At 42.1% G+C, this 24018-nt stretch overlaps 1 protein-coding gene across 4 annotated transcripts in view; it reads right to left on the reverse strand.

The window, feature by feature from the left end:
• The window catches only part of dagla (diacylglycerol lipase alpha), a 174109-nt gene extending 150418 nt beyond the window's left edge, over positions 1–23691 (reverse strand). For 2 of the 4 annotated variants that reach the window (XM_033039052.1, XM_033039048.1), the window contains exon 1: positions 23517–23690. The gene's annotated coding sequence lies outside the window, so the exon portion shown is untranslated. Of the gene's footprint in view, positions 1–23516 lie in introns of all 4 variants that reach the window. The other 2 variants (XM_033039049.1, XM_033039051.1) reach the window with 2 other exon arrangements.
• Between the last annotated feature and the right edge of the window lie 327 nt (positions 23692–24018).

Here is a 24018-nt window from a genome sequence, read left to right on the forward strand (position 1 = left end):
ATCCATTAATCCATATGGATTAGTGGCAAAAGGAGCATTTTAAGGTGCTTATCTCTTTCTGTAGATCTGCCAGAACCAATTTTCAAATCAGAAATCAATATAATTTCATTATTTCAGGATTGATTTGCCAGATTTCCAAGAAGATGTACCAGTAATGTTATCATTATGATATCAGTGAAGAGTTACATTGACATGTGAAATGACCACTCGGTGGATTTAAACAGTAATAAAAGAAAAGTACAACTGCAGTGAAATTACGCTGCCAGTAATGGAACTGGGAAAATTAGGATTGTTCAAGTAGATGCATGCACATTTTGGCATTAAACTGCCAAAAGCATGGTATAGATTCATAATTGCAGTAGAAAGAGATGGACTCGGTGACTAGGGCAACAGAGCCTCTACCTTTTCAAGATTGGCTAACATTTAGAGGATTTTCAAAGAATTGCATTTAAGGTAATGAAAGTAATAGAAGGAACACCCATGACTCGACAAACTACTTTTTCCTCACCTCACTGTATGAGCACAGAAGATGACGTTGCTGCCTTGATTTATACCCTGCAAAATGTGTTCAACCTGTATATCGAATGTTATCGAGGCATTAATCGGAAAGAAGCCAGTGCAAGTTAAATGGAAAAGTAAACTATAGTCCCCAGTCACAACTAGTAGTCTGCATTTGCTCGCAGGCAAATGTTTCCTAGATAGTCTACGTGAAGTACTGCTAATACTGAGTCATAGAATTCCATCTTAACCAACTACACAAAATGAAATACTGCAATTGTTGCAGAATGTTATACAGAAGCAGTAAGATGTCAGCAGTTAACAACATTAAGAGCATAGAAGGCAGGATTCTAAATCTGCTTCGACACCTGTGAATTCCTCCCACTGACCTCAGTTTGAAAATCTACAGTAAATAGTATGTGAATACCAGTCTTATTTTTTTGTTAAATCCCTCCTACTTCCAAATATTTATGCCTTTAAAAGATTCATAGTAAATATAAAAAATAAGTATATTTGTGTTCCATACTTTCTAAGATTTTTTGTATAAAAAAACCGTAATTTCTGTATTCATCAATAAAACTATTAATTTCATGTATTTTTGTGAATCTTAGCTGTGCAGGCATTTATTCATGTGTTTACCAATTTAATAGCAATGTTAAAGGGGTGTTTACCAATTTAATAGCAATATATTAAAGGGGTCAATAGATGCAAGATACACTGTAGATTTGTGTACTTTCTCATAATTATAGCTTAGCCTATCAATCATTCCCTTCATCCCACTTTTATCTGATCTGAATTGAAGAAAGCAAATATCAGAACCTGGCATTTAGCTCAAACACCTTGAAGCATTAGGTGGTCTTGGAGGGGAGGATGCTCCTCAAACTGCAAAGCATCTTGGACAATACAGCTCATCCCCTCCATGATGACACACTGGTCCACCTAAGGAGCACCTTCAGCAACAGACTGGTTCCACCAAGATGCAGTACAGAAAGCCACCGGGGATTCTCGTTCCTTCCCTGTAGATTGGCTATTGCATGTTAGCCAATCAGAATGCTTAGTAATTATAACTCCGCATAATTATATGATTTATAGTGTAAGAACTCTCCTGCTGCCTGGCAGTTGCTGCAGTAGACTGAACGTGTGATGTACTGCTTATGTGATGATGAACTAGACAATAAAGATGCTTATGCTTCAACCAGTGTGAGACTAAGGTATTTACATTCCCTTTCTGTTGTGTGGTAGACTGACTCCCTCCCCCCCCCCCCCCTCCCCCCAAATATTTGCACATCCAATCGTTTCCACTAATCATTTTAATTTCATATTTCATGTATCTTGTGTTTTATGACTGTTGGCAGATCAATTTCCCTCCTGTGATAAATAAAGTTCTATTGTATCAAATAAACAATTCAAAATATCAGCCATGATCACATTGAATGGTGGTGCTGGCTTGAGGGGCTGAATGGCCTACTCCTGCACCTATTGTCTTTTGTCCATTGTTTATCCACTGTATTTTAATCAAGGAACCAGTAATACTTCAGAAAGAGATGTCAGAAAATAAATTGAAAGGAAGGAGAAATTACGTTAGGAAGTGGCTAGATTCTTCGTATCATAATGTTATGCCCCAAGGATCCACATCCGCATGCCTCCTCATAATAGAGTCACCAGATACGACAGCCTATTTACGGGAAATATTGGGCCACTCTTCACCATGCCGTAACTTCAGCAAGTAAAAACAAACTGCTGGTGTAACTCAGTGGGTCAGGCAACATATGTGAAGAAATGGGGAGATGACATTTTTGGGGGGGACCCAGCTACACACTGATTGAAGTAAGGGGAAAAAGCTAGGAAAGAGAATGGGTGGACTATAACCTGACAGGTGACAGGTGGATTCAGGTATTGGTCGATGGGGGGGTGGAGGGAGTAAATGACAAAGGTGAGAGGTGAAACAGAGAAATTAAATATAAAGCTGGGGGAAGGGATATGGGTGGAAGGGGACATGAGGGAGGGAAAGAGAGGGGATAAGTTTGCTCAGGATCTCCTTTTTTACTGTAACTTCAGGTAGGCCAGAAATTGAGTGAGGTATCATGGTTAAAACCATCAATCAGGGTCAGAGGAGAACTTGTAGCAGATAGTTTCTGCTTCTCATTTATCTATTTTGTTGCAATATCTCAATATCTGATTTCCCTGTGCCTTGGGGAGGAAGACATTTTACAGAAAGATCTGAAAAAATTGTGAAACTTTGTGTGTACGTATAGGCCTTGAACTTGTTTCAGACAGAGAGAAGAGTCATTATCTGCCCTTAAGCAACATGCCAGCAAGACCCTCCCAATAAAAAAAATGTTCAGTCTTGCTACCTCCCATATTGACGCCTTAAATATCTGACACTAGAAAAATAGGTTTGATTCCTTCCAATTTCTGCATTGTTACAATAGTTGTTAAACTATGAAAAGCACACAGCACTGAATTAATACCGAGTGTAATATTGATTAAATTTAAATGACGCACACATCATGATAAACATGATTCATTTAAATACTCAGATATATTTAATGAATACTTATATTTTAATGCAGCATTAAATTCGAGCGCAATAATATTTACAAAAAATACATTAAACGAATGACCTTTGTTGTTTGTAGAGAAATTATGTTTTAATACAAAACATTAATTGAAATTATTTATGGAAGTGAAGTAGGTTTATTCTTGATCCCGCAAAGTCCATATGGTTTGGTGCTGAGGGATGGTTGTGATTCGGGTTTCACAGGGCGGTCCAGAAGTGCAGGTTAATAGTTCCCTAAAAGTGGCATCACATGTACATAGGGCGATTAAGAAGGCTTTCGGTACGTTGGTCCTCACCAGTGAGGGTATTTGAGTATGAAAGTTGGTATGTTATTTTAAGTTATACAAGACATTGGCGAGGTCACATTTGGAGTAGTGTGTTCAGGTTTGGTCACCCTGCTATAGAAAGGATGCTGTTAAACTGGAAAAAGTACAGAGAAGATTTACAAGGTTGGTGCTAGGACTCAAGGGCCTGAGCTATAGGTCGAAAGGGCTAGAGCTTTAGGGGCCTGTCCCACTTAGGCGATTTTTTCAGTGACTGCCGGAGACTGTCATAGTCGTAGCAGGTAGTCGAAAAAACAGAGATTGGACCCCCCTACAACAATGTATACGACAATGTCTATGACAAGCTACAGCAACCTACCACCTAGTCTACGGCAAGCTACCGACAACCGGCGACCCATGAGCATGTCCACCTACGACCACACCTACGACCACACCTACGACAACCTACGTTGATATTTAACAGGAACCTGAGAGGTAGCTTTTTCACTCAGATGGTAGTAAGTATATGTAACAAGCTGCTGGAAGAGGTAGTTGAGGCAGGAACTATAACAACATTTAGACAGGTACATGGATAGGAAAGATTTAGATATGGTCCCAACGTGTGCAGGTGGAACTAGCATAGATGGGGCATCTTAGTCACCATGAACAAGTTGGGATGTAGGACCTGTTTCCATGCTGTATGACCTTTAAATTGTGCCCTTCAATTTATCTTGCCATATGTTCCAAACATGTCTTTTTCTGAACTGCAAGGAAAGTAGTTTCAACATCTAAGGTGTTTTAAATAGCTACCTAATTAAATAAACTTGCTAAAAGAGGTCATAAGAGAATACACTTAATAGCTCTATTTTAGGATAATGTACAATGTGATAATGCACCAGCTGATGAACATTGTAGCTACCCTAGTTACTCTTTAGCGAGATTTCATTGACATTTATTGGATTAAAGCATTTGTGCCTTTCTAATCAGATACCTGATCATCAAATTAAAGCAAAACATCAGCATGGGAAATTACAACCACTCATTTAGAAAAACTGCACAATAATTATGTCTTTAATGTAATTTTTGTTTTAAATATGACATTGGGATTTACAAGACATAAGATTCAGGGATCCTTTTACCCAAATTTTCTTTTAAATATTGAATTAGTCATTTGTGAAATCTTATCCCGAACAAATCTGCTTCCAATTGTACAACACTGTTGGAAGGAAGAAAATACATATCAAATACCTTGCATTAGCTTCTATAATTTATCAACATAACTCATTACACCAACCTTACACATACTTTCTGCTTCCACTATGTAACCCCATTGTAATATCTTTTTACTAATTTTGTTCTGCTTTATATTCCTACATCCACACAAAATTGCCAATGGAAATTTGTCTTCCTAATTGCACGAATAACTTGCAACTATCAAAAAAATGTCACTCATCTATCAGGGCAGCACTCAATCACTACTTTAATTTTTTTTTGATTGAACCACTCAGCACAAAGGAGGTCTATTCTTTTGCTTATAATTTCTCACCTATGTTCCTAGAAAATTATGTGCCATCTACCTTCTCAAGATTAAAGTTATGGAAGATAATCGAGCAATACTAAAAACACTGCAAATGTTTATATTTCTTAGATTATGCCAATGCAGTACTTAAATCTAATTGGCCAAAAGAACGTAGATATGATAAAAAGTCAAAAACTCAAGAGATAGAAAATGCAAACCTTAAACAAGCGGTGTCTTGTAAAACCAATAGTATGGTTTGAAAATGACAAATCTTGAATAAAATTTACCGATAGATGAATTTCCTGAAAAATGTTTTTAACCATTATCTCACTACCCAAAAGCTGGCGAGCTTCTAAAAAAATTCATAGCATGTAGACATCTGGATAGTCAGTTGTGAAAATGTGGCTCAGAATTAAGACCATAGATGGGTCTGGTGTCACAAATTCCCCACAAGGAAGCTGCATTTACTTCCTGAAAAACATACAAATTGAATGGGTTTGTAATGAACATCATGATCATTTTATTTCCATGTTTATTTTAAGTTCTTGAATTTAGTTCCCCAGTTATCATAATGGAAATAAAACTCCGGACTCCTGATTAATAAGTTCAGTATCTCGCTCACAATGGTCTTGTATCCATCTCCTAGAAAGTTGATTAAGAAATTTTAGAATATACAAGTGCATAATTTCTAAGGTAGACAAAAATGCTGGAGTAACTCAGCGGGTGAGGCAGCATCTCTGGGAGAAGGAATGGGCGACGTTTCTTCAGACTGACTGAAGAAGGGTCTTGACCTGAAACGTCGCCATTCCTTCTCTCCAGAGATGTTTCCTCACCCGCTGAGTGACTCCAGCATTTTGAGTCTACCTTCGATTTTACCAGCATCTGCAGTTCTTTCTTACACAGTGCATAATTTCTCTTCCACTCAATTACCTTCCAACAGTTCCTCATTTTATCTCCTACAATTTGGAAGCTGACCCAATTTCATGGATTGTCTTGTTTGAGGTGCAATATCAAAAAAATGAAGTTCTTCTACATCACAATAATAGAAACAATTTATTATGTTTATACTCAATATTGACAACATGTCAAACACAGGACATTGCAATTATATATTAGATATTTTATTGATAATATCAATAATTAAGAATATAACACAACTGCAAAAACTAATGAGCAAAAGTGAAAAAAATAATGGCTTCTAAAGCACAGTAAAACTTATTTCTGATTAGTAGTTTCTTTGTGCGCTCTTGATCAGGATGGTGGATAATTTGCAAGGTTGAGTGCTTCTTCAGTCATTTACACAAGACTTCTATGTTCTCTCGTTACATGGATTCCAGGTTCTCAGTGCCATCCAAAAGACTCCTTTGTCACTTTGAGATGTCACAAGCCAAGAGTTACCAGGAGTTCATGGAGTTGTTGGATTTTCTCATAGAACTCTTTTCATGCATCTGCTAAATTCTTCATTGTGAAGCTTGAAATAGAGTGCACATTCCAGGAGTCTAGAACCCTCCTGAGTGTAATCAGGGCCTCGGATGCATTGGCTACATAGAGGGTGCTGATATTGGTTCTCCCATTTTGCCAATGGCTTTGAAGGATTTATAAAGATAACATTTGGGGCAAATCTCTAGTGCCTCCTTTTTGTGTTGACTGTATGTAATCCCAGTCTGAGAAACTACAAGGTACCAAGGATTTCAAGATTGGCATAAATAAAACCACACTTAATGATTTTCCTCAGTCAAGAGTTGGAACATGCGATGACTGTTTCTGACTGATCAGTCAGCTTAACTAATTGAAATATGTGTTTATTAATGGTAGTTGGTTCTGAATTGAGGGTGCAATTAAGGGCCAAATTAATAGATTGCACATGCTTCTCATACGGCGATCTTCTATTCCAGCATAAAGTATAGCCTCTGAAGAAAGGCAACAGAAATTTAAAGATGAGAATAAAGATTCAGAATCAACAAGATTCCAAAAGCATTTCAAATTTACTTGCTTGCGGGAGAATTGGCAGGAAGTACTCTAGTAAAAGACTGAATCGATAGCTGGTGCAGATCGATGGGAAAACCATGATAAACCAGCATGATTTAAGAGGGATCTCAAAAAAAAAGAGTAATGTACCGTCAAGGTGTTAAATCTATATGAATAAGCGAGTTCGGTCATTTGCTATAAACACTATCGGCAATAGTGGTGCTGCATTGTGTGCAGGCTTGCATTTCATCCATGGTCGGGGTAGGCCTGGCTCTCCGGCTCTGCGGGCGCTGTTGAGTTGCTGCTGGGCCGTCCACGTCCCCTCCCGGGTGTCCCGTCCCTGTCCGGAGTGGCCTGGGCTGGCGGGGCGGCCCCGGACTTGCAGCCGGAGCTGCAGCCGCTGGCTCCAGCTTGGCTCTGCCTGTCCTGCCAGGTTGGCCAGCAGCCTTCCACCTCCACCCCCCTCAGTCCGACACCAAGATCCTGCTGAAGATGGGCAGCTGCCAGCCCTGCTCGAAGATGGGCGACTCGGAACCGCTGACGCTGGAATTGTCCTGGTCGGAGAGTCTGCGGACGGGCTCCTGCCAGCCATGGGCAGGCCGGGCACCCGCTGGAGCTGCTGGTGCTGTTGGTGATGGTGCTGTTGGTGATGGTGGTGCTGTTGGTGATGGTGCTATTGGTGATGGTGGTACTGTTGGTGATGGTGGTACTATTGGTGATGGTGATGCTGGCGGCAGCAGCAATCTCCTCCCCCTCCCTTGCCCAGCCCAGAGTCCAGGCCAGTTCTAACACCAAGTCGGGGCTGAAGGCCGCCCGCAGCGCGGCCCAGTCGAGCGCCGGGCTGGAGGAGGCCGAGCCCAGGCTGGAGCTCTGGTGCAGGGCCCTCGCTCCTCCTCGGGGTTGTGCATGAAGTGGCAGCTTGTACCATAGGGGCAGAAGCCGGTGGTGTGCAAGATGCAGCACGGTCCCGTCTTGTACTTGGGGTGGCGGCTGAGGGAGCGCAGCTCAGCCAGGACGTGGGCAAAATGGCACTTCTTGCCGTAGCGGCCCATCGTGGAGTGGGTTCCTCGGAGTTGGAGCGGGGTTGGCGCTGGCTGTGGGCCTGTGGGTTCTCCGCGCTGGCTGTGGGCCTGGGGCCGCTAGTGTCGTCGGTCCGGGGCTGTCGGTTGGCCCGGCAGGAGAGGCGGAGGTGAGCAGGGGTTGGCACTTCTCTGCGCTGGCTGTGTCCCCTCGGTCCGGACGTCACGGTAGCGCTTGCGGCGCCAGGGACCCGGGTTCGATCCTGGCTGCGGAAGAGCGCGGGTCTGTGTGCGTGCAGCTGCCGAAAATCTCTCCCCGCTGGTCCAATCCCCTCCCCCCCACCCCGACAAATACAAGCTTGAAAAAAGCACCCAAAAAAATCGGACACAAACTATACTCACTGTATCTACAGCGCTTTGTTCAATTTTTATTTATAGCATTTGACCTTTGACAAATCCCATGATTCCTTGCGTTTTTCAGTATAGCAGGGTTGCACGTAAGGTCATCAGGTTAAAGGGCATGACACATGGAGTAGTTCAATCCTTCTGGAGTACAAGGCAGCTTCCAGCATACACTAGTAACTCATGCAACTCAAATGTTCTCACCTGTTAAAAACCGCCAAAATGGTCAATATTTGCGCTGTAAATATTTGTGGAAATAGGGGTAACCGTGAGTGAAAACCGCCAAAATCACTGCTGCGCACTGACTTGTGAAAGAGCCGGCGGATTGAGAGCAAGTCCCGGCCCACAACAGCCTGGGGCTGGAGGGTGACTGAGTGCTCTGAACCAAACGCTCTAGTATCTTTGCTCTGAACCCGAGCACCTAGTTGTAAACGGCCGAAAGAGCGCATTCCTCGGGACAGCCCCCACTCGCCCCACAAGGTCAGTGCTGTCCAGCCACGCCCGCCCCACCCGCCGCGTCTCTCCCTGTGCGTCCGCACTGTCACGGGCTATGAGTCGGCAACGCCCACACGCGGGGCCGTGGCTCCAGGCAGCGGACACACGGGGCCGAAAACCCGGCAACGTCCCTGTCAGCTGCAGCAAAGTTGAGGATAGTCTGGTCCCTCCGCCCACCCAGAGTCACTGACCCCGCGCTGCAGCGGGTAATGGGTATGAGTAAGATGGAGAGGTCATTACAAGATACTTCAGAAAAAGTAGAACAAGCATCAACATCAGCACTTCAATTTGAGACGACGATACATTATACTGGAAAATTTCATCTTTTGACAAATCTTTGTATTTCAAAAAATAATTATGAGTTTTTGATTTTGATTAAAATTCAGTCATGATCTTACTGAGCTGCAAGTAAGGGGGACAAATATCCTACTCCAATTTTGTATGTTTTTAAAAGCATGCTAAGTTCCAATTGATGTGCCAAAACCATCCCAACAATTTGCATAAATGAGAACTCCAGAAATAGATTAATCTGAATCGAACTAATCTTTTCATGACATTAATTTAAACTACCCAAGCAAAATATGAGTTGCTGCTCCTCCAATTTGCAGTGGGACTCACTCTGGCCATGGAGGAGGGCCAGGACAGAAAGGTCAGATTCAGAATGGGAGGGGGTGTTGAAGTGCTGAGCCACCGGGAGATCAGGTAGGTTAATGTGAACTGAGCGGAGGTGTTGGGCGAAGCGATCTCCAAGCCTGTGCTTGGTCTCACCGATGTAGAGCAGTTGACATATAGAGCAGCGGATGCAATAGATGAGGTTGGAGGAGGTGCAGGTGAATCTACCTCACCTGGAAAGACTGCTTGGGTCCTTGGATGGAGTCGAGGGGGGAGGTAAAGCTACAAGTGTAGCATTTCCTGTGGTTACAAGGGAAAGTACAAGGGGAGGGGATGGTTTGGGTGGGAAGGCACGAATTGACCAGGGAGTTACAGAGGGACCGGTCTCTGGAAAGCCGAAAGGGGAGGAGATGGGAAGATGTGGCCAGTTGTGGGATACCGTTGGAGGCGGCGAAAATGTCGGACGATTATCTGTTGTATGTGACGGCTGGTAGGGTGGAAGGTGAGGACAAGGGGGACTCTGTCCCTGTTACGAGTGGGGGGGATAGAGAGCTACGGGATATCGAAGAGACCCTGGTGAGAACCTCATCTATAGTCGAAGAGGGGAACCCCCGTTCCGTAAAGAATGAGGACATCTCCGATGCCCTGGTTTGGAATACCTCATCCTGGGTGCTGATGCGGCGCAAACGGAGGTATTGGGAGTAGAGGATAGAGTCCTTACAGGAAGCAGGGTGGGAAGAAGTGTAGTCCAGATAGCTTCCATCTGTCTCCCATGCAGAACTCACTGACTTCATCCATTTCACCACTAACTTCCAACCGGCACTCAAATTAACCTGGACCATTTCCGACATCTCCCTACCGTTTCCAGACCTCACTATCTTAATAGCAGGTAACAGACTACTGATCGACATCTACTACAAACCCACTGACTCGAATGGCTATCTGGACTACACTTCTTCCCACCCTGCATCCTGTAAGGACTCTATCCCCTACTCCCAATTCCTCCGTCTACGCTGCATCTGCACCCAGGATGAGGTGTTCCAAACCAGGGCATCGGAGATGTCCTCATTGTTTAGGGAACGGGGGTTCCCCTCTTCGACCATAGATGACGTTCTCACCAGGGTCTCTTCTATATTCCATAGCTCCACTCTCACTCCCCATCCCCCCACTCGTAACAAGGGCAAAGTCCCCCTTGTCCTCACCTTCCACCCTACCAGCCGTCAAATACAACAGATAATCCTCTGACATTTTCGCCACCTCCAACGGGATCCCACCACTGGCCACATCTTCCCATCTTCTCCCCTTTCGGTTTTCCGCAGAGACCGCCCCCTCCTTAACTCCCTGGACAATTTGTCCCTTCCCACCTGACCCAGCCCATCCCGGGTACTTTCCCTTGCAACCGCAGGAAATGCTACAACTGTCGCTTTACCTCCCCCCTCGACTCCATCCAAGGACCCAAGCAGTCTTTCCAGGTGAGGCAGAGGTTCGCCTGCACCTCCTCCAACCTCATCTATTGCATCCGCTGCTCTAAATGTCTACTGCTCCATCGGAGGAGCAGTACCTCATATTTCGCTTGGGTAGTTTACACCCCAGCGGTATGAACATTGATCTCCAATGTCAGGTAGTCCTTGCTTTCTCCCTCCTTCCCCATCCCTTCCGAGCTCTCCCACACCCCACTGTCTCCGCCTCTTCCTTTCTTCTTCCCGCCACCCCCCTCCCCTCCCACATCAGTCTGAAGAAGGGCCTCGACCCGAAACGTCACATATTCCTTCACTCCATAGATGCTGCCACACCCGCAGAGTTTCTCCAGCATTTTTGTCTACCTTAGATTTTCCAGCATCTGCAGTTCTTTCTTAATCACACCTCTGGGTCATGCATTTTAATTTGCATACTGTTGGGATGAAGATAAAGCAACCCTTTAGCTTAATCTAGTGCACCACCTTTATAACGGTTAATTTATTAATACACAACAGCGCCAAGCATGTCTGTATTCATTCTCTCATCATTTCATTCTTTGTCTAGCTGAAAGCAGCAATTTATGTAATTAATCTTCAATTTATACTTTTCCAATAAATAAATGAGGAAAACAAGCAGCATTTCTTCTCGGGTGATAAAGAGTCATTTAAAAAAATACAAAACCTGAAGCCAATGTATGAAGCCTTGAATTTAACATCCTAATATTTATTTTGTACCAGCCTTGTGTGTATTACGGATGCTAGACAAATATCACAACAATTCTAAGTGGCTTTATTGAAAGAAATGATGGTGAAGAATTAGGGTTTGTAGTGCACATGGATTCAAGAGATGTATGGCACAGAATGTTCAAGCCAATTTTTTTGCTCATCTATTCTAATGCATTTGCCAGCAATAGATCCATATCCTTCCAAGCCCATCTAAATGTCTGTTAAATGTAAAGGTTTTATCTGACTCCTCCACCTCCTCTGCCAGCGAGTTCCAGATATCGACCACTTTTTGTAAATTAAAAATTCCCCTCAAACCTCCTTTAAAACTCATTCTGACACTAAACCTATGCCTTAAAGGGGGGGGGGGGGCACAGTGTGCCACTGGTAGAGCTGCTCCCTCACAGCCCCAGTGCCCTAGGTTTGATCCTCACCTCAGGTGCTATATGGGTGGTGCTTGCACATTCTCCCTGTGATTGTGGGTTTCCTCCCACATCCCAAAGACAAGTGGGTTTGTAGATTAATTGTATTCTATAAATTGCCCCTGGTGAGCAAGGAGTAAATGAAAAAGTGGGCTAACATTGAATTTGTGCGATGTGATCAATGGGAGGCATGTACTCAGGGGGCTGAGAGCCCTTTTCCATGCTGTATCTTTAAACCTCATGTTTTTGATCCCCTCTACCGTGGCACATGTGGAACCTAATCCATCTATTGATTATTCAATTGGTTCCTAGTTTTGGCAACCATCGTTCCCAGCAACATCAGGTTGCAGCCTCAGTAAATAAATTTAAATGAAACATTGCAGCAGCATTTTCATTGCATTATTATCACTCATTTTTCATTCCAGCCAGAAAGTCGGGTGTGGCCATTTATAGCAACAGCTGCACCTAGTTCTGTTCAAAGCAGATACTCAGCTTTTCTGCAATTTTAAAAGCTTCTAACATTTCAGCTCCTTGCTGCTGTGGGTTTTACAGACTTTCCTGGTGAATATTTCACATCTTTGTACATATTTACTGCTACTTCACCGCATGGAAATAACATCTTCAGCCCACCAGGTCCTTGCCAATCATCAAACACCCATCCACACTATTCCATGTTATCCTCACGTTTCCTCAATTCCCCCTACAATATACAACTCACCCACACACCTGCACATTTTTGGTATATGGGAGGAAGCCGGAGCGCATTGAGGAAGCTCACACATTCACGGGGAGAATGTGCAATCTCCACACAGGCAGCATCCAAGGTCAGGGCTTAACCCGGGTCCTGGAGCTCACTTACTGCAATTGTGTCACCTGTATCAGCTTCTAGTTCACAGTCTTACTCGAATGATTTTCCCTTCTAATTTTCATAGTTAATGAAGAGTTAATGAAGAGATTACACGGTAGAAATAAAAGCTTATTCCCACCAGCCCGCAATGCTGGGTTTGGAATATACTATGTAAAAATGTCCTTGTATTTCAATAGTCAACACCAAGACAATAGACTCGATTTGCCTTGTATCAATTAGAGGATAAGATAGCACACATCAAAATGCCAGCAGATAAACTGCAGCAAGCAGCCAGTTTATACTCAGTAAATGGTATGGTATTTTTGATTTGATAATGCCCTATTTGATAATAGTATAGCATAAGAATGCTATACTAGAGAACAGGACTTTTTTTACTGATTTGTTCAAGATATCTAATGCAAGAAAAAATATCAGATACCAACGATCTCCAACTGAGCTGTACCACATTATGATGCAAGGGTCATATATAATGTCGGGAACATGCTTTATTGTGCTACTTCCTTCTTTCAAAATCTAATTACTATAATTAAACATATTTTGAAATCACTTGTGTCTAATTGCCATGTAGATTAGAAGGTTCTTGTACCTATAGGACCACTGCCCATACAAAGAGCATTATAACACAATCCATTTTCTCTTTCCTACTTTTAATTGCAAATTTGCATTTTCAAAACTTAAGCTGATATCAAACAAAGATGGAGTTGAATAATAAAATCAAAATGGCACAGCTTTGCACTGTCCATGTGAAAATAAGGGTTGCCAATTTAAGAACGAGTAAAGGAATTATTTTCTTCCATAGGGTCACGTGCCTGTGGAACACTTCAACGTAGGGTGAAAGCAGAATATATTGAATATTTTTGAAGCAGATGTATAGATTATTGATATGCAAAGAGGATGAAAAGTTACGGTATGAATGCAAAGTTGAGGTTGTAATAGGATCAGCCACAATTTTATTGATGGAGAAGTTTCAAGGGGCTTCTCCTGCTGCTAGATGTTTGTAAATGATTAATTTCTTTGCTAGTAATATTTATAGTAATATTATACTTTAACTCCTTTACTGGACTGATAGCAGTCCAGAGCAGCACTACACTTTTCATTTAAAGATGTATAATAATTTTCCAGGTAAAAATGGCTGTTAAGGACTACACAGCATCAGAATTTGGCTTTAAAGCAACTGGGAACTCCAATAAAAGACGTGGGCCACAACATCAATAATATTTTTTTATTTTACAAAATACCTGATAACATTACCTCCATCAGATACAAAGTGGTTAATTAATGTTTCAGGTCTATGATCCCCATAGGCTCTCAACAGCACGAGTTTGCTCCTTGGCAAAGGACAATGGAACTTACTTTGTGTATGAAGGAACTGCAGATGCTGGTTTAAGCCGGAGATAAACACAAAAAGCTGGAGTAACTCATCAGGACCGGCAGCATCTCTGGAGAGAAGGAATGGGTGATGTTTCGGGTCAAGACTCTTCTTCAGAACTTACTTTGCAAGACACCTGTACGTTAAAGGAAACTAATGAGTCCCTTAATATTTTATAACCATTCCATCACATCAAAATTTAATTATGAAAAAATGAATTCAATAAATTTAAATTATTTGTGCTGAGTTATTTAGCAAATTATAGCAAAGGTGCAAACCACTAACTTTTTCCCTGTGACCTGCTTTTTTTGCATCGTTTTGTCCAATAAATTCAAATGATAAAAGTCATCATCATATTCTATTTATGAAATTAAAAGCTATAAAGGAAACTCAAGGCTCAATTTTCTTTTAGTCATACTTTACATTTTATTTATTTCAGTACCAGTGATAATTGTCTACGACAAAATGTAAGTTTCAAAAGAATCAATAATGGCACAGAGCTTCTTCCAAATATGTAAAGCAAAACTGAATACGAGAATGAAAAATATAAATTATGTTAAATATGTCTAATTCAACTTTTAGTTCAGGGACAGCGATCTTTCATTCATCGGATGTGGACAATTTGGAGATGGTTTCCCCCTGTATTTGCTGGCATTGTCCTTTTAGGAAGAGAACCTCCAGGGTTTGAGATAAGCCTTGCTGAGATACTGTTGATTGTGCAAACCACAGCCATAGTGTGCCAGTGATGGGGGAGTTACTGCCCAAGGTGTAAAGGCTGCCATATCAAGTAGGGGATTTTGAATTCAGTAAGGGCAAGTTTGTTGAATATTAATGTAGTTGCACTTGTCCACACAGGTGGATTGATTGCCAACACATTCCTGACGTAGCTGGTAGATATGGAAAGGATTTGGTCCATTAAAAGGGGACTCACGCACCAGAGAATACGGAGCTTCTGGCTTGTTCTGGTAGCCATTGTATTTACATGGCTAATCCAATCAAGTTTTATTAAAATGGCAATTCCTGGAATGCTGATGGTTAATGATTCAGTAACGTCCTCTTTTGTTGTCACTTGTACAAGCCAGGTGTAACTGCGGCTTCATTAAAACCAATAGGCTACTTAGGTACATTAGGCTACTTATTATCAATTAATTCCTGAATGGTGTCCAGATCTTGTTGCTTGTAGACACAACCTGCTTCATTATCTAAGGATTGTCAATGGAATTGACTATACATACACTAGCAAATAGTTTTGCTTCTGACCAGATGATGCAACTGAAGATGTTTGGACTTGGAAAGAAAAATGGCTTCATTGTCCAGAATCAACTCTTATTTGTGCTAGGTAATGACTTCCAGAGATTTCATAGTTTCCCACTGGGTTCAATTTTACTTGGGCTCATTAAAGCATACTTGGGCAAATGCAACTCAAATATCAAGGATTCTCTTCTCGAATGGAGATATTTTGTTAGTGTGGACCATAGATGTTTGGTGATTTGCAGCTCAGTTATTTCAATGGAACCCAAAAATAATGCTGTTATTGATAAATTCCATTGCTTTGCTGATGTCTGAGAGTGGGTGGTAATTGCCCAGATTGAAATGTCCCTGCTTTTTCCCCAGACAGGACAAACCTGGGCAATTTTCTACATGTTGCAGCTGCACTGTAGGAATTTGGCAAGAAGTGCAGTTAGCTTAAAGCATACACCTTCAAGAAACGTCTGGGATGCTGTCAGAGCCTTTGCTGAATCCCATTTTTTGTTGATATTATATGGATTCCATAATTGAGGAAAACCAGGAGGTTAAGGTAATTCAACTGCTTTGACGTTTGGCTGATGATGGGTGTAAATACCAGAACTTTACCTCTTGCACTCACTCATCTGCTGGACCTCACCACCATTAAGAATAGGAACCCATTTGTATTCAACAGTCCATCATTATTTAAGATCTCAGTTTTATCAAAAGAAAGCAATACAAAATTGAAACCTAGGAATTTGTTTTCTCCCTCATCCATTAAAAACAAAAATTGCTTCAAAACAAAAAGTACCCTTCCCTTTCATTCTCTATCTGAGACTATCTTAGACATTACGCATCAAATTCACTCTCATTGATGATCTGCTCCCAGATTAATTTTCCCTCAACTATTAAGTGCAGCTATAAAATGCAACAAAATATAATTTTAATCGTACTTATAATATTCATAATAAATGCTTCATATTATTACCAGTTTTATAAGAAATTAGAATATTTTTAAAATGAAATTGCTTCAAAACTAGAAAGTATTTTTCGCTTGCATACTCTACCCATGACTATCCACCATTACACAATATATTAAATTCGTTCTCATTTAACTCCCAGGTTAATTTTCCCTGGCTTATTCAGTACAGCGATAAAATGAAAAATAACAAGTAAAACTAATGAGATTTGAAGACATCAAATGTTTACCTTTTCTGAAATTTCAGTATTAAAATGGAATTCCTGCAACATTTGAAAAACATATTGTATCCAAGGGAGTAAAATTAATGAAGCCACCACCAAGATTGATGGAATGAAAAATATTTGTTTCCGTCACTGACATGTTTAAAGCACTGAATCCTGGTATGCACTTTCCATTACTCAGTTCAATATTATTTCCCTCCTAAAACAAATATTAAGCAAATTGGAAGAATAAGGCGATTCTACACTAGTCCTCTCCATCTGCACAATTTGTAAGCTTTATTTCTTCACAAACAATTGAACACCTGGTCACATTTTGCATTTGAGCACTATTGGTAGTAAGCTGCTCCACCTTACAACCCCTCCTATATGTAATTATTTATTCTTTTTCACCCATTTGGATCAGATAATTCTCCCATGCACCCTTTGTTCATATAACTAGCAATTCTGCTCTTTTAGCCCTGTTTGTGTCATAATAGCTTTTCAGTTATTATTGGCCAGCTCACTAAGCAATTAATATATATTTAAGAAACTTTGAAGCATTTCCGAATCTACAGAAGATAAATTCATCTCCAAATAAAAGGATTCAATTCAGTGCTACTTTTCACAAATATCAGTCATTGTTTATTTCCCACAAGTTCAGATTTCCAAAGATTTTCCAGCACGTTTTTCTTTCGCATTTCTTGCATCAGTAAATTGGTGCGTTTTACTTGAATTTATCACACATAACCACTTTGACAACCAAAAGTCACTTTAAAATTATGATCCATTAAAAAGGATATTTTGTGTCTAATTCGCACACAGCTAGATAACTTCAGAAATCTGCAAGCTCGTCCCACAGAAAACTCCAGTCATCATTCTGACTATCAATTACATGGGTATTAAATCTGACAAAATTAGGACTGAAACACACTTTCTAAGCATTCATCAAATTAAATCCCAATGAACCACTTTTACAATTGAACATCTGAAAGTTGTCATTATTGGAAGGAATAAGCAATATATACTCATGTTTCATTTTCAGAAAAGTTCTATTTTCATCCAGTCAGCTTTCTTTGTGCTTTTTGTTTGAAAGCACTCCTATTCTGACAGTCTGATTTCTTGTAATGGAATGAGACCATTGGTATTGTTTTCCTTCTGGTAGTACTTCCAAATGTTCTTGGTTTATTCATGTGTTAAGAGCATACGATGAATAGAGAAATAGTCTTTGAGTTTAGGAATGAATTATTCTCATCTAGCCATGGAACGAGCGAGTTCCATTCTAGCTCCCCAAATATTGCCTTGACATCTAGCTGACCTCCCAGGTGAATGTTGCACAATCTAAAAAGTTTTTCTGATTTGGCCAATATTTTACTTTCAACCAATACCAAAGCAGATTACCTGATAATGTATGCACTTTATTTTCATGGGATGTTGTATTCAAAGTAGAGCATTATTTGCTTACGGCATAGCAATAACTAAATAAAAACACTGTGTTCACATTAAACATTTGAATACCTCTAGGATGTAAAACAGTGCTGTAGAAATACAAATTTATTTTAATACTACATGTCTCTGAAATCAAATATAGGGCTTCCATACAGTTCTGTTATTTCCCCAATAGTTCTACAATTCTGCCTAAAATTGAATACATTTTGATAATTTAAATTATGTTTCAAAGTGTAACCAGTTATAAAGCCAAATCCTAATCAATAAATGCAAGTTGTTCAATTCTAAAATCAAACTTACTGTCCATGACACCTTTAACTTTTTTTAACCTTACACAAGCATTGCTACAACAAACACACAAGCATTGCTACAACAAACATCCACCCTTAATGAATGAATATGACATGATATATGAATATGATAGTGTGCATTTCTCTTCTGGTAACACACCAAAATATAATTTAGTCTCTCTAAGTTACCCAAATGATGAAATATGCACTGATTATGTAAAAACTACAACTCACAACAAGATAACTTGAAGGCTGACATACAAGTCCACAACTACACTTTGTAAACATCCAAAATCACAATATCAACTAGTTTTAATTTACTTATTTTTTGTTTCTTTTTAAATTCTGAATTGCCTCAAACTATATATTAGGTTCAGTAACTCTATTAGTTGGTCACCAAACTCCCAAATTCCTGTTGAAACTCAAATGCAAGTTAAATTTAGTCGCAATGTGAAGAAATAAAAATCATTGGAATCTGTTTACCTTTTAAACTCAAAGGCTGGTTTGAAGTACAAAAGTTATTCCGTTATCTAGAACATTTGATTTTTTTTATAACCGCAAATATGCCAATAAGTTGAAATTCATCATATAAAGTGAATTCCAATGCAAATCACACACTGTATTTCAATGAGTGGTTCAAGCAGCATCTCTGGAAAACATAGGTAGGTGACATTTCGGGTCAGGACCTTTCTTAAAACTATCCATGTTTTCCCCAGATGCTGTATTCTGTTTGGGTATTCTACAACCAAATGGTATTGGTATTCATTTTTCAATTCCACATATCTAACACCTCATGTTCCTTTTTCTCTCCTTGCAATCGGGGAGAATTTATCTTCAAGATTCTCTCACCTCTTTTAACCACCCTTATTGGTCCTGTCCCACTTAGGCGACTGCAGGAGACTATGCGGTCGCCACATGTTCGCAGGTGGTTGCTGGGTAGTCGCCTTCACGGTCGTGAGGAGTTCCCACATTCTGGGAACTAGTCGCGGCCTCATTATGGTTGCCGCGAATTTTTCAATGTTGAAAAATTAGCGGCGTCCAGAATAAAGCCGCCATGGAGAGTAACGAGAATTCTCGTGCCTTAGATGTAGTGGTAGTGGGTTGCCAGGAGGTCGAAGGTTGTCGTAGGTTGTAGCCGGTGCTGACCGGTGAATTTCATTGGCTTATTGGGGAAAAAAAACTTAAGCAGTAGTTTTCAGAACCAAGGATAACCGACCGGTAATGTTAATGTCTGCCGAGCTTCATAAGCGTGTATCTCTGGCTTCTTAAAAGTTGTCTCCACTCCTTCTCCCCCCTCTTTTAAAGGACTTACCATGCACTGTGCTTTCACCATCTTAACTACAGCACCAACCTTTCTGTTCATCGCAGTGTGTGTCTCTATCACATTGGCTTTGCACCATGTGAATTTCACTCAGAAAGCGCACCCCCCCTTGCCCTGTCCCCCGCCTGCATAACGAGCTGGTGAAAGAAGCGATGTGTGGGTGTGTTCCACTCTGACAGTCACCGTTCCAGTCACCGGTATTTCAGGTGACTGCCTTGACAGTCACCGGCAGTCGCCTGAAAAAGTGGACAGCCCCATTATTACCCAATTTATAGCCTTCTCTGTCTCAAACAGATAAGAATTTAAGAAATTTAATTGAAGAATTTACAAATTATTCTTATTGAAAATTAAAAATACTATCCGTTGTTGATCGAAGTTTGTTTTTAATGATGTGCAAACTTATTAAATTAAATTAAATTAAATTTCTTTATTTATATAGCACATTTTTAGTCAACTTGCATTGACCCCAAAGTGCTTCACATAATTACATCCACACACACAGGCAAAGGTGGGTGAAGTGTCTTGCCCAAGGACACACACAGGCAAAGGTGGGTGAAGTGTCTTGCCCAAGGACACAACGACAGTATGCACTCCAAGCGGGATTCGAACCAGCTACCTTCCGGTTGCCAGCCGAACACTTAGCCCATTGTGCCATCTGTCGTCCTGAGCTCAGCAACTTCTGAAAAAAAATGTTACATTATTTTACGCAGTTCAAAATATAATATTTTTAGGGAAATTCTCAAAACATTCATACTACTTCAGTTAATACATTTAATCGTGTACATTCTAATCTCGATTACATGGCCTTTGTTTGATCCATGTTATAATTCTGCTTTTTACTTCCTAATTTTGTCGTGAATACATTCTTCAACTACGCCGCATCAGCGCCCAAGATGAGGTGTTCCATACTAGAACATCTGAGATGTCCTCATTCTTTATGGAATGGGGGTTCCCCTCTCCCATCATAGATTAGGCCCTTACTCGTGCCTCCTCGGTACCCCGCAGCTTCGCCCTTGCTCCTCCTCCCGCTAGTCGCAATAGAGACAGAGTCCCCCTAGTCCTTACCTTCCACCCGTCACATACAACACCTATTCCTCCGACATTTCCGCCACCTCCAACGGGATCCCACCACCAGCCATATTTTCCCATCTCCACCTCTTTCCGCAATCCGCAGACTCCGTTCCCTCTGCAACTCCCTGGTTAACTCTCATTCCACCCAAACCACCCCCTCCCCAGGTACCTTCCCCTGCAACCGCAGAAGATGCAACACCTGTTGCTATACCTCCCCGCTCAACTCTGTCCAGGGACCCCGACAGTTCTTTCAGGTTAGGCAGAGTTCACTTGCACCTCCTCCAACCTCATCTACTGAATGCGTTGGTCAAGATGTGGACTCTCATACGTCGGCAAGACCAAACGCAGACTGGGCGATCGTTTCGTGGAACACCTTCACTCAGCCCGCCTGAACCTACCTGATCTCCCGGTTGCTGGACACTTTAATTCTCCTTCAAATTCCTAAACAGACCTTTCTGTCCTCGGTCTCCTCCATTGTCAGAGTAAGGCTAAACGCAAATTGGAGGAACAGCAACTCATATTTCGTTTGGGCAGCTTGCAGCCCAGTGGTATGAATATTGATTTATTTCACTTCAGGTAGTTCCGTATTCCCTCTCTCTCTCTATCCCTTCCCCACCCGTCACACTAGCTTCTCATTTTCATCCTACAAACAGCGTACAATGGCCTGTTTCCTTTATAATCGTAACTTTTTTCATTCATTCATTGTTCTTTATCTCTCCACATCACAGTCTATATCTTTTGTTTCCCTTATCCCTAACCAGTCTGAAGAAGGATCTCGACCTGAAACGTCATCCATTCCTTCTCTACAGAGATGCTGCCTGTCCCGCTGAGTTACTCCATCTTTTTGTGCCGATCTTCATTGTGATTAGATTGTTTGTCAGTTTGATTACATTATTTTGCTGGAGACCAACTGTATAAGATTGATTCCCAACTGCAGCTAACATCAGAAAATGGGGACACTAGTAGATTTTTGAAGGCATTTTTCCTAAACATCAGAATGTCACGTCATGTCATTACAAACTCAAAATACTGGCAAAAAAAAGTGCTGGAGAAACACAGTAGGCCATGCATTACCTATGGAAGGAAATAGACAAATTATAATTTTGGGTTGGGAACCTTCCTCAGACTCTGAGAAGAGTCTGTCCATTTCCCTCCACTGATGCACTATCTTTTTTGCTCAAGATTCCAGTATCTGCAGTCTCTTGTCTCTCAAAACACTGCCTATTTGCTTAACCTGTGCATGGACTTCATTAATGCATCATTTACAACATCAAGTTAACCTTTCCAGCACTTATATGAAGTGACACTCAGATATGTCCCTTGCTTTCAACAGTAACCTCATCAATTGCTTTGTCTACATCGGAAATAGGTATTCAGTACAAACCCTTTCATTTCATTATTTGAAGGCATAATTTTTCAGGTTAGTCTAGTTTCTGGTATATTGCTTTCTGGAATGCTGCCACACACAATCATCTTTTAGTCTAGTATTACGTCCACTCCTCGATGAAATATTTACAAGCAAGGCATTTACTGGTTCCTCCCAATGAGCTCCTCAATATTGCATGCATTTCACTTGTACAACCCTTCAGGAACACCTCGTCTTCTTTGGTTGTTATCTCAGGTAGATCAAATGAGGCCATGCACAAACTAAGGAACAGCACTTCATATTCAACTTGGGTAGCTGGTATGAACATTGAATTATCCAATTCCAAGCAATAGCTGCCCCCACTCCCTTCTTTCCCTTTCCCTCTATCCCAGTGCACACACGTTTCCTCCACCATCTCCCACCCCTCGTCCCTGCCACCCTGCTCATTTCTCCTCCTTTGAACACTTATCTCCCATTTCCCCTTTACCCCACCTCTTTCCCCTCCCCCTTCCAGTCATACCCCTCCCTCCTCTCCTAACCTGACACCCTTCTGTATCCTTTTCATCTCTAGCCTGTATCACTTACTTCACCCATCAGCCAAACAAGTCCCCATCACAGGTATCCACCTATCACTTGCCAGGCTTTATCACACTCCAGCTTTCACACTCTACTCCAGTCTGAAATGGCATCTCGCCATTCCCTCCCACACGTGCCGTCTGATCCACTGAGCTCCTCCAACACTTTGTATTTTGGTCAGGGTTCCAGTATCTGTATTTTCATGTGTCTATGCTCGCTGACATGTCCATAAACAAAATGCATTTCTACTGTCAACAAATACATTTCATCATACTTTTCCTTATGGGTTTCTCCTGAGATAGCCACCGCAACCCACATAGCTCCTGCTCTATTCACAGAAGCCAATATATTCAATCATATCCAGTATCTGCTCCTTCTTACACAAATCTCCCTATCGCATTTCTACTCTATGCCATTACAACTCTACCAACAAAACCATCTTTCCTCCCTTTTTTATAGCCTCGGGAGATCACGCCTTGCGCCAAGTCCCTAAGAATCCCTCTAGCAAAGCACCTCCATTCCTTTCCTCGGCTGTCATCCCTCAGCCTGACCTCCCCAGCCCATTTCGCCACCTTTCCAGTCGATCCCCCCTTGCAACCCCGTGAACTGACCATCGCTCCTCTTGCAACCTTTCGCTGTCTTTGCTCCGTTGCCCCCCGCCTGACAGACCCAGACCTTTGCTCCATGGTGATGATGTTGGCAGGTGATTCTGGTTACATTTACCCGATTAATCGGTTGCATTTCCCCCCGACTAATCGGTTGCACGAGCCGAGGTGTCAGTCCCACGCTCCATCCTCCAGGAGGGCTGGGTCACTCCCCCGAGGTGTCTATTCCCGCAGACATGCACTAGGCTCTCCCTTACCTGGGTTCGAGAGTGTGTTGAGCCGTAGCCCTGCAGGCTCCACCGCTGTCTCCATCTTTTCCCCTTCCCTCGCCCTGTCGCCAGCCGCCCGCTCTCTGTCTCTGCATCCAGCTCCGAGGGAACGACTGGAGCGGCGGCGAACGACCAAGCATCGCGAGAGCAAGGGGAAGGGGAAGGGTGCGCCGCGCGCGGCCCGCGGGGCGAGAGCAGTCGCCCAACGGCAGCGAGCGAGCGAGCGAAGGCGCTGGCGCGGGCACGAGTGCCGGCCGTGGAGATCGCGCGCGAGCGTCGAAGGGTGGAGGCTGCCAGAAGAGCTCTCGCTATCGGTCCTTGCTCGCGCCGGCGACCCGCGCCAACGGTCAGGTGCTCGCGCCGCGCGTTCCCGGGGAAGCGAAGCAATGCCCGGGGATTTCTGCAGCTCGCATCCAAAGAGCATCAGTCTCAAGAAAGTAGTGGCCGTAACCAACAGAAAGAGAAAATGTATCAAGGAGGTTTAACACCT

This window comes from Amblyraja radiata, chromosome 20, assembly GCF_010909765.2.
Source record: "Amblyraja radiata isolate CabotCenter1 chromosome 20, sAmbRad1.1.pri, whole genome shotgun sequence".
In the NCBI taxonomy this organism is placed as follows: domain Eukaryota; kingdom Metazoa; phylum Chordata; class Chondrichthyes; order Rajiformes; family Rajidae; genus Amblyraja; species Amblyraja radiata.